Source organism: Rhineura floridana, chromosome 3 (assembly GCF_030035675.1).
Source record: "Rhineura floridana isolate rRhiFlo1 chromosome 3, rRhiFlo1.hap2, whole genome shotgun sequence".
Lineage (NCBI taxonomy): Eukaryota > Metazoa > Chordata > Lepidosauria > Squamata > Rhineuridae > Rhineura > Rhineura floridana.
In genome coordinates this window covers 213335002-213345023 of record NC_084482.1, presented here as the reverse complement: position 1 = coordinate 213345023, position 10022 = coordinate 213335002, and the positions used below count along the sequence as shown (strand labels likewise).

At 45.4% G+C, this 10022-nt stretch overlaps 1 long non-coding RNA gene across 1 annotated transcript; it reads right to left on the bottom strand.

Moving 5' to 3' along the window:
• Window positions 1-4997: 4997 nt before the first annotated feature.
• Window positions 4998-8932, bottom strand: LOC133382439 (uncharacterized). The gene is made up of 2 exons (XR_009761964.1): window positions 8842-8932; window positions 4998-5948 (listed from the first exon to the last, which is right to left on the bottom strand). It is a non-coding gene; the product is annotated as an uncharacterized LOC133382439 (long non-coding RNA).
• Between the last annotated feature and the right edge of the window lie 1090 nt (window positions 8933-10022).

Here is a 10022-nt window from a genome sequence, read left to right as displayed (position 1 = left end):
GTCCACTACAACCCCGAGGTCTCTCTCCTGGTCGGTCACCGCCTGTTCAGCCCCCATGAGCGTATATGTGAAATTAAGATTGTTTGCTCCAATATGCATAATTTTACACTTGTTTATATTGAATTGCATTTGCCATTTTTCCGCCCATTCACTCAGTTTGGAGAAATCGTTTTGGAGCTCTTCGCAATCCCTTTTTGTTTTAACAACCCTGAACAATTTAGTGTCGTCAGCAAACTTGGCCACTTCACTGCTCACTCCTAATTCTAGGTCATTAATGAACAAGTTGAAAAGTACAGGTCCCAATACCGATCCTTGAGGGACTCCACTTTCTACAGCCCTCCATTGGGAGAACTGTCCGTTTATTCCTACTCTCTGCTTTCTGCTTCTTAACCAATTCCTTATCCACAAGAGGACCTCTCCTCTTATTCCATGACTGCTAAGCTTCCTCAGAAGCCTTTGGTGAGGTACCTTGTCAAACGCTTTTTGAAAGTCTAAGTACACTATGTCCACTGGATCACCTCTATCTATATGCTTGTTGACACTCTCAAAGAATTCTAATAGGTTACTGAGACAGGACTTTCCCTTGCAGAAGCCATGCTGGCTCTGCTTCAGCAAGGCTTGTTCTTCTATGTGCTTAGTTAATCTAGGTTTAATCATACTTTCTACCAGTTTTCCAGGGACAGAAGTTAAGCTAACTGGCCTGTAATTTCCGGGATCCCCTCTGGATCCCTTTTTGAAGATTGGCGTTACATTTGCCACTTTCCAGTCAACAGGCACGGAGGAGGACCCGAGGGACAAGTTACATATTTTAGTTAGCAGATCAGCAATTTCAGAGGGACTGATGCAAGGCCCCCCACATTCAGATCACCATCTCCATGTCCAGTTGCAAAAACCAAGTCTAGAGTATGTCCTGCTACATGTGTTGGGCCAATGGCATATCGGGACAGTCCCATGGTTGTCATGGAGACTATGAAATCCTGAGCCGCCCCAGATAAGGTGGCCTCAGCATGGATGTTGACATCCCCCAGAACCAACAGTCTGGGGGATCTCAACAATACACCTGGGACCACCTCCGTCAGCTCTGCTAGGGAGACTGTTGGGCAGTGGGGTGGGCGGTACAACAACAGAATCCCCAGTCTGTCCCGCTGACCCAACACAAGAGTATAACATTTTATGTGCAGTGATGGTGCTGTGCTTGCTCTTTTACAAACCAAGGCAGGATCTTATACTATGATCAGCATATATGCACAGCTTGGAAAAGTTACTTTTTTGAACTACAACTCCCATCAACCCAATCCAGTGGCCATACTGGCTGGGGCTGATGGGAGCTGTAGTTCAAAAAAGTAACTTTTCCAAGCTCTGCATAGATGTGATGTTAGAATTCAGAGGAATGATGTTCCAGGGTATGGACTGCTCAGCTAGCTGACTAAGATGTTCAAACTTGAGCTGAGGGGGGGAAAAACCTGAGAAAGTATTTTCTGGAAACATTCTGAGATTTTTCATATATAGGGATTGAAGACTCTGTCAATTATGGTCCTCTGAGTTTCTCATTTTTCTAATCTTACATTTAGTTCACAACAGTTCTGCAGCAATTTTCCATTTTTTTAAGAAAAAATCCTCATGGAAAGACGTCTTGGTCTTTTGCATTCGATGACTCAGGGATATTGCAGGACCTGCAGGTGACGTTCTGTTTGATGTAACATGTTCTGCTTGTCCTATTGTTGTCTCACAAATGGGTTCGTTGCCCGGTGCGCAGTACAGCCAAAAGACCACACCCAGGTTGAAGGGTCCAACAAGCTTTATTTCATTCTGGCCAGAAGAGGTGCAAGGCTTTAATTTGCAAAACAAGCACACCCCTTATGGGGGGTTGCTACACTTTTATACAATACAAGCAAAAATTCATGACACATTCTAGTTGGCCCCCTAATGCCATCCTGCCACCTTTCCATTGGTTCATCTTCTAACTTATGCATGCCCATCATTTCTTATGCACCCAGCACATTAATTTCTCCACCCATATCTGCATTCCAAGCTAGCCTTCACACAACAGCTTCCCAGCACGTATTCTTGCTGATAAGCTTCAGCAGCGCATGTCACTTCTCTAGGCCTTGTGACATTGAGTTTCACTTCTGTGCGTTTTTCTTAAAAACGCTGGCTCTTGAGTCATCAGGGATGGCTCCACTTCCTCCTCTGACCTTGCCAGATGTTCACCTTGAGGTATCAACCCAGAGGGCCCCTCAAGGGAATCCTCTGCATTGGATTCAGGGGGCCCTGCCTGCTCCTCAAAGTCCTTCACATGTGGGACGTCTTGTTCATCCTTGGAGGACCTAGAGTCTGGCACCAAATCCTGCACTGAGCAGGACAGGGCTGGCTGCAGACATTTTGCTGCCTTAGAGAGAGGAAGGACAAGGCAACCATTCCCCCAGTTGGATTCGTGCATTGAGCAGGGGGTTGGACTTGATGACCTTATAAGCCCCTTCCAACTCTACTATTCTATGATTGGCAACTGAAACTTATTTCAGCACTGGTCACTGAACAGAACTCCCTACCATACTTGAGGAGAGTAGGAAATCTGGGGGGGGGAGGAGGAGTCCAGTCCATATGCATTGATGCCGCGATAATGGACTGGATGGGAGCTAACAGACTGAAGCTTAATCCAGACAAGACCGAGACGCTGTTAGTGAGTGCCTTCTCTGCCCAGATGGTGGATGTTCACCCTGTTCTGGATGGGGTTACACTCCCCTTGAAAGAACAGGTTCGTAGCTTGGGAGTTCTTTTTGACCATTCCCTGTCTCTTGAGGCTCAGGTAGCCTCAGTGGCACGGAATGCTTTCTGCCATCTCCGATTGGTAGCCCAGCTATGTCCCTATCTGGACAGTGACGACCTCGCCTCAGTCGTTCATGCTCTGGTAACTTCTAGATTGGACTACTGCAATGCGCTCTACGTTGGGCTGTGCTTGAAGATAGTTCGGAAACTACAGTTAGTCCAGAATGCAGCGGCCAGATTGTTGACGCGGACCAGAAGGTCCGCTCATATAACACCTGTTTTGGCCCGTCTGCACTGGCTTCCTATTTGTTTCCGGGCTAAATTCAAAGTGCTGGTTTTGACCTATAAAGCCTTACATGGCATGGGACCGCAATACCTGGTGGAACGCCTCTCCCAATATGAAACTACCTGTACACTGCGCTCAACATCTAAGGCCTTCCTCCGAGTACCATCCCATCAAGAAGCTCGGAGGATGGTGACTAGAAATAGGGCCTTTTCGGTTGTGGCTCCCGAACGGTGGAATGGTCTCCCTGATGAGGTGCGCCTGGCGCTGACGCTGCTATCTTTTCGGCGCCAGGTGAAAACCTTTTTATACATATATATATATATATATATATATATGTCACCATCTTTTTAACAGCGTGCTTGGTTTCTGTTTCTCCCTCTCTCTTCCACCCTCCCCTACACTCAAGCAGACATGTCTGCAGCAAATAGCGCTTCCAGGGCACCCAAAGCACCATTTACTATGGGAAGTACCTGGCAAGGAGCACCATTCTAGCCATGTGTAAGAGAGCAGTAGCTGCAGTCCAGTAGATAAGGAGCCACATTCTGACTATATCAACCCCCGTACCCAAAAAAAGACTTGTTAAAAGGAGCTTATTTCCTGGAGGATTCATTAACTGAGCATTACTGTATCAGGAAATACATATTCATCCCTCTGCTCCAGAGCCAGCCTTACCATTAAGAAGAGAGGATGGCAACTGGGACCATGCTTTTGATTTTCCTGTACTGCACCAGTGAATCTGTCATAATCCAGGCTGGCAAAACAGGAAGCACCAGCTCCTTCCATGTTAAGCTAGGACTGGGAGAAAGGGTTTGACCTCATTTGACCCCACAGATGTCATCACAGAACCAGATCAGATTTTATTTAGGACACCAAGGCATCATTGTGCATCTGTGCCATGATCCCTGATAGCCTGGGATTACCTCACAAGCAACATGTGTGTGTTTATAATAGTGAGTCAGAGGACCGTGTGCCCCCCATTACTTATTTATTTTAACAATTTACATACTGCTTAATTACGGTCTTCTCTAAGGGGTGTACAGGAGACACAATGCCATGAATCTAAAAATGAGTTGAAACTATAAAATCACAATTAATTCTAAACACTTCTGGGTTTTCTTTAAGGGTCTTCAGTAAATGTTGGCAGCTCAACAGGGAGAGGGAGCCTGTCTGACCTCAGCTGGAAGGGAGTTCCATAAAACTGAGCCTACGGTACTGAACTCAGCTCCTGGTGGACTTTAGCTGTGCATCCAAGCCATGGGAGACCACTAATAGCGATTCCCCCAAAGACCCCAGTGATCAGGCAAGTATATAATGAAGCAGACAGTCCCTGAGATATCCTGGACCCAAATCATTAAGGGCTTTGTAAATGAATGAAAGAATCTTGAACCTGGCCTGGTAGATCATGAGCAACCCATGCAAGCTTTTGAGTGCTGGAGTGAATGTGCTGGCAATAATCTGTCCTCATCAACTGTCTGGAATGCAGGATTTTTCACCAACCAGAGCCTTTGGAACTGTCCCCATGAATAGGGGGCATGCTCCTTGCCCGCCTGCTCAAGTGTACGGAGAGAAGAACTGTGCTCAAAGCTTTAGATTGCTGTAGCAAGATGCTACATGCTAAACCCAAAAAAGGCAAGGCGGGCATCCCTGAGCGCATTTTGGAAGAAGCCTTCAAGGTGTCTGTACCAGACCTGGTTGGTGACACTCGTATTGATAGTCTTGAATAAAAATGTTTGCTGAAATGTGTTGAATTGCTCGTCTTTTTTGTGATGTAGGGATCTATCCCTTTTCTTTCCATGTTATTCTTACCTCCGGTACCAAAGTTTCTGTTAAAGAAGTAATGCCCAGGAATGCACGCACTTCTTTAACTGAGATTTTACTGTATACACATAAGAATAAAAAGGCTGCCCCCAACCTCTCCCCCCCCACAAAATATAGAACGCAACAATGATGATACAGCATTAAGCTTTATTATGAAAAAGAGAGGTGAACAGAGGAGCACTAAGGAAATGGTATGAGATGGTGATGCACATTATACACATAAGATGGCAGGTGACAGTCTACATAGAAAAGTGGACAGTGTGCGTGCATGGTTCCACACCCACTGAAGGAGGTATTCAACAGTGGCCTTGCCAACGCTATTGAGATGATGGTGGCATTAAAAAAAAATACTGAAAGAAAGAGGAGCAGGTCAAGGAGAAACAGAGTAAGAAAATAATCAGCCTTGATCCTTCAGGAGCACTGTGCACCCCAACTCTCACCCGTCTTAAAGCAGGAAAAGAGTGGCGATCAGCATGTCTGACATTCCATCCCAGGACAGGTGTTCACCGTCCTAGATTGGCATCTCGTCGTCATTTTCATGTAAATCCTATCTGTGCAAGGCAAGTGTCAGCATTTAACAGGGTCCACAGTAGGAAGGCAGGTATCTTCTGAAGTATCTTTTGCAGCCACTGTAGCCACCGTAGTTGCAATACCCTCCACCATACCCTCCACCATATCCTACTCCGCCGTACCCTCCGTATGGAGATCCACTAGAAGACCCACCAGAGGAGTCCAGAGCCGGGTAGCTACCTGATGGGACCTGGCTCACAGAAACAGGCTCTGCAGATAGAGACAGGCATGGTGCTGGGATAGACACGGTACAGGGTGGGGGCTGGATCACCACCTCTGACCCTGGAAGCTGACTGGAGCAAGCTGCAGGACCATAACTGAAGCCTGCATCAATGATGCCGAGCCTGCCGCCGGCGCCAGAGAGAGAGCCGACCCCATAGGCTGGGGCCAATCCACACGATCCTACAGATCCTCCTCCACCATAGCAGGAGCCAAAACCGGAGCCTGAGCCATAAGGCACGCTGCTGGCAGTTCTGCAGTAAGTCATCTTGACAGGGTGGGATGAGATCTGGGGGAAAGAAAGTGCCAGGAAGGGTAAGCAAATAAGCAGTGCATACCACGAAGAAGAAAAGGCAGAGTTCTTGCAAATTTAAAATTGGCCAGGTGGGAGAGGAAGGCTTTGAGAGGTCTATAGCTCAGGGGTAGAGCGTATGCTTTGCAAACAGAAGGCTTCAGTCTCAGTTCTAAACATCTCCAGCTAAAAGGCTCTCAGGCAACCTGACTAGGAAAGACCCTCTAGAGATGCTTCCTGTCAGTTTTGTGGTAGACGGACCAAGAGTTCCATCTAGGGATGGAAAGATCTGTCAATTCTGGTTCTCTTATTTTATCATTTTCCCCATCTTAAATTCAGTTCTTCATGTTTCTGCAGCAATTTGCATGAAAATTCTCCAGGGTTTTCATGCAAATTTCTCCTAATAAGCAAGTTTTCGTCAGCAGCGTTGAATCGTGTGCACATCTTTGCATGCCATTAAACATTCCTCCCACATGGGGGGAGCACTTTTCACTGCTTTTATCGATCTTAAATCAGCATTCGATCTTATACCTCGGGAGAGACTTTGGGAAAAACTACAGGCCACGAATATCGATAGACGCCTGCTGTGCATGCATGCATGCATGCCATTTCTCATCCTATCATTGATTTTTGCATGCTATTTTTGCTCCTATATTTATTTTTTTATGCACACTTTCCCCTATGCATTTTTTTGTAAACATTGGTTGGTTGAAAATTTGGAAGCATGCGGATTCCAAAGGATGGCTGTGTTTCGCTTCTCATATTGTTTCAGAAAGAGTAAAATTGATTGCTTCAGCTTGAAATGAGGACTGAATTGGCAGCAGCACTCCAGGGTTTCAGGCACAGGTCTCTCCCATCCTCGCTGGAGATGCCATTGGCGATGAAACCTGGGGCCTTCTGCATGCAGGAAGGTAATGGGAAAGACCTCTGCCTGCCAGAGTCAGCAGTACTGAACTAGCTGGTCCTACACAGTAGAAGGCGGCTCCCTAAAATGGGACATTCGGAAAACTTAAATCTGATTAATATATGAAGGCAGATATTTTCATTTCATTTCATTTTTTAATTTGTATACCACCTTTCTGCATCACTGCACTCACGGTAGTTTACAACCATAGAAATGACAAAAATATACAGAAGTAATCATCCTATAATGCTACAGGATACAAAATAATACAAAATAAACTTAAACAACAAATGTTACAAAAATACATAGTATTATGTATACAAGTGTCTCATGAATAGAAATTACTAATAAATAGAACCCATATCAATTCTTTCTACTTTTAACATACGCACCCTTTCAGGCTCCTGGCTCTCACGCAGGACTCCATCCATCCATCCTGGCTCTTGGCCAGGACCCAAACACCATTCACCCCCCCAGAATCTTGCAACAAAGAAGGGACCTGGGAACTGCTTGCATCATCATCAAAAACTGCTTACATCATCATAAAAACAACTTAAAGTGTGTTTTTATGAATAGACACTAAGATAAATGGCAGTTCATAGAAAAAAACAAAGAAACATACCAAATATACAATAAAATATACCATAAAACATAGAACATCATACAAACAATACAAAATAATAAATATTACAAGGTGGGAGAAGTTGTAGCCCCCCTGGAGTTGTTGGACTACAATTCCCATCAGCCCCAACCAGCATTGCCAATGGTCAGAAAAGACAGGATTTAGACAAATAATATTTGAACCAGTGGTTCTGAGTTATAGCTCTGCCTCTTCACAGTTCTCAGTGACTTTCCATTGTGAGGCCTCTATGAGATTCCATGTTCAGCCTACCTTCAAATACGAGTCACTGCAGAACAAGAACAAGAAAGGTCTTCGCTTTCAGCCCCTGGCTGTGGGCATCTAAGCTAGCCCAGCCAAAAACAGGATGCTGGACTTTTCTCTGACCCAGAAAGGTGGTCCTTACTAGGGTTGCAAGGTTCAAGGCCTGAGACTGATCCTGTATCTTTAGGAGAAGAGAAAGTCAGCCAAGTGCAGGTGTCCTTGCAACGCTGTAATGGGAAAAAACCACAAGGTGGAATTCTCCCTCCTCCCTGCACAACTTTTCAAGATGCAAAAGACCTCTTGGAGGCTGGTCCTGGCAACCAAGAGGTCTTCTGTATTTTTAAAAGTTGTGCAGGGGGAAGGGAGAATTCCACCTTGTGGTTTTTTCCCATTACAGCGTTGCAAGGACACCTGCACTTGGCTGACTTTCTCTTCTCCTAAAGATACAGGATCAGTCTCAGGCCTTGAACCTTGCAACCCTAGTCCTTACATAGAAGAGGATTTGACACATTTGTGATGAAAGTCATGATAGCTCAACAAAACATCCAGGTTCAGATCTGGGGGAGAGCCATAGGACAGGGGCAGAACATCTGGTTTGGATGCAGAAGGTCCCAGGTCCAATCCCTGGCATTTCCAGGGAGGAAGGGCTGGGAGAGATCCATGTCTGAACTTCTGGAAAGCCTCTGCCAGTCCAATTAGACAATCCCAAACTAGATGGACTAATGGTCTGATCCAAGCATTAGGCAGCTTCCTATGTTCTTAGATGTGCCACAAAATACCAGTTTCTTGGGGGGGGGGAGTGGGATAGGGCTACTGCCTTCATGCCCTGCTTGAGGGCTTCATGGAGGCTTCCAGTTGGCCCCTGTGGGAAGCAGCATGCTAGATTAGATAGCCCCATGGTCTGATCCAGCAGTGGTCATCTGGTGTTCTAAGCTAGGCTGCATTAGCTCAGGGGAGGGGAAAACACGTCTCATGGGGAAAAAGAGTTAAAAGGGGAAATGAATGGTAAAGTCTTAAGCGGGGAGAGAAAGAGAGTAACATCACCAACACAGAGAATACAATTTCAGAGCATTTGCAGGGAGATGGCATCAAATCTGGCTCACCTGGTTGTCTGTGGAGAAGTGCTTCAGAAGCAGAAGGAAGGAGAAAGAGCTGTTGTTGAAAATGCACCGGGTTGCAACCCTTTTATACAGTTTTCTCTGGTGTTCCATGCATCTTACCTTAATTACATCTTTAAGGGTGAGGGAAAACATGCTGATGCATCATGTATCAAATGGTTCTCAATTCTGTTTGCCTTCCTTTCAATTTTTTTTTTTTTTGCACCCATTAGACTATCTCTCCTGCCCAGGAATGTTCCACCCTGCAGTTTGAAGATTTTATTTATTTTATTTATTTAATTTAATTTATATACCGCCCTAAGCCAAAAAGGCTCTCTGGGCGGTGTACATAAAAGATAAAACAAACAATATATATATATATACACAGTAATGGGTCATTCTTGCATTAGGAGAAAAAAAAACACATTAAGAACTTTGATTGCCATGCCAAGGAATGTGTCTAATCCTTCCCCTCCAGCCTGAGAAGATTGCTGGTGTTTCAATGTCACTCAGGCAATGTTGAACAAGCAAGTGAAGGGTTACCGTCGAATGCTGCCTACAGTAAATGTCAAGGAGAATATTGGAAAGCCTGCTTGGGCAAATGCAAAGCAAACCTGTCTATAGGCATGTCAAAGGAAGCTAAAAATAGGTATTTTTTAAAGGCATTAGCATCATTTCCCGTTTCTAAGTGGCACATCTGATAAGAAATGGGAGAATGTGGAAATTGATATCAATGAGCCAGTGTGTTGTAGTGGTTAAGGTACTGGACTACGACCTGGAAGACCAGGGTTCGAATCCCGACACAGCCACAAAGCTCACTGGGTGACCTTGGGCCAGTCACTGCCTCTCCACCTCAGAGGAAGGCGATGGGAAACCCCCTCTGAATGCCGCTTACCATGAAAACCCTGTTCATAGGGTCGCCATAAGTCGGGATGGACTTGAAGGCAGTCCATTTCCTTCTAAGCATAGTTACACCTGAGGAGGGAAAGAGAGAAGGGGAAAGAATTTAGATTAGGGATGGTCTTCACAGCTAATTTTATCCTATTTAGGGCTACATCCATCCCATGCATTAAAAGCAGTATTGTACTGCTTTAAACAGTCATGGCTTCTCCCAAAGAATCCTGGGGAGGGTTGTTTGTGAAGGGTGCTGAGAAGAGTCCCCTAGACCCCTCCCAGGACTACAATTC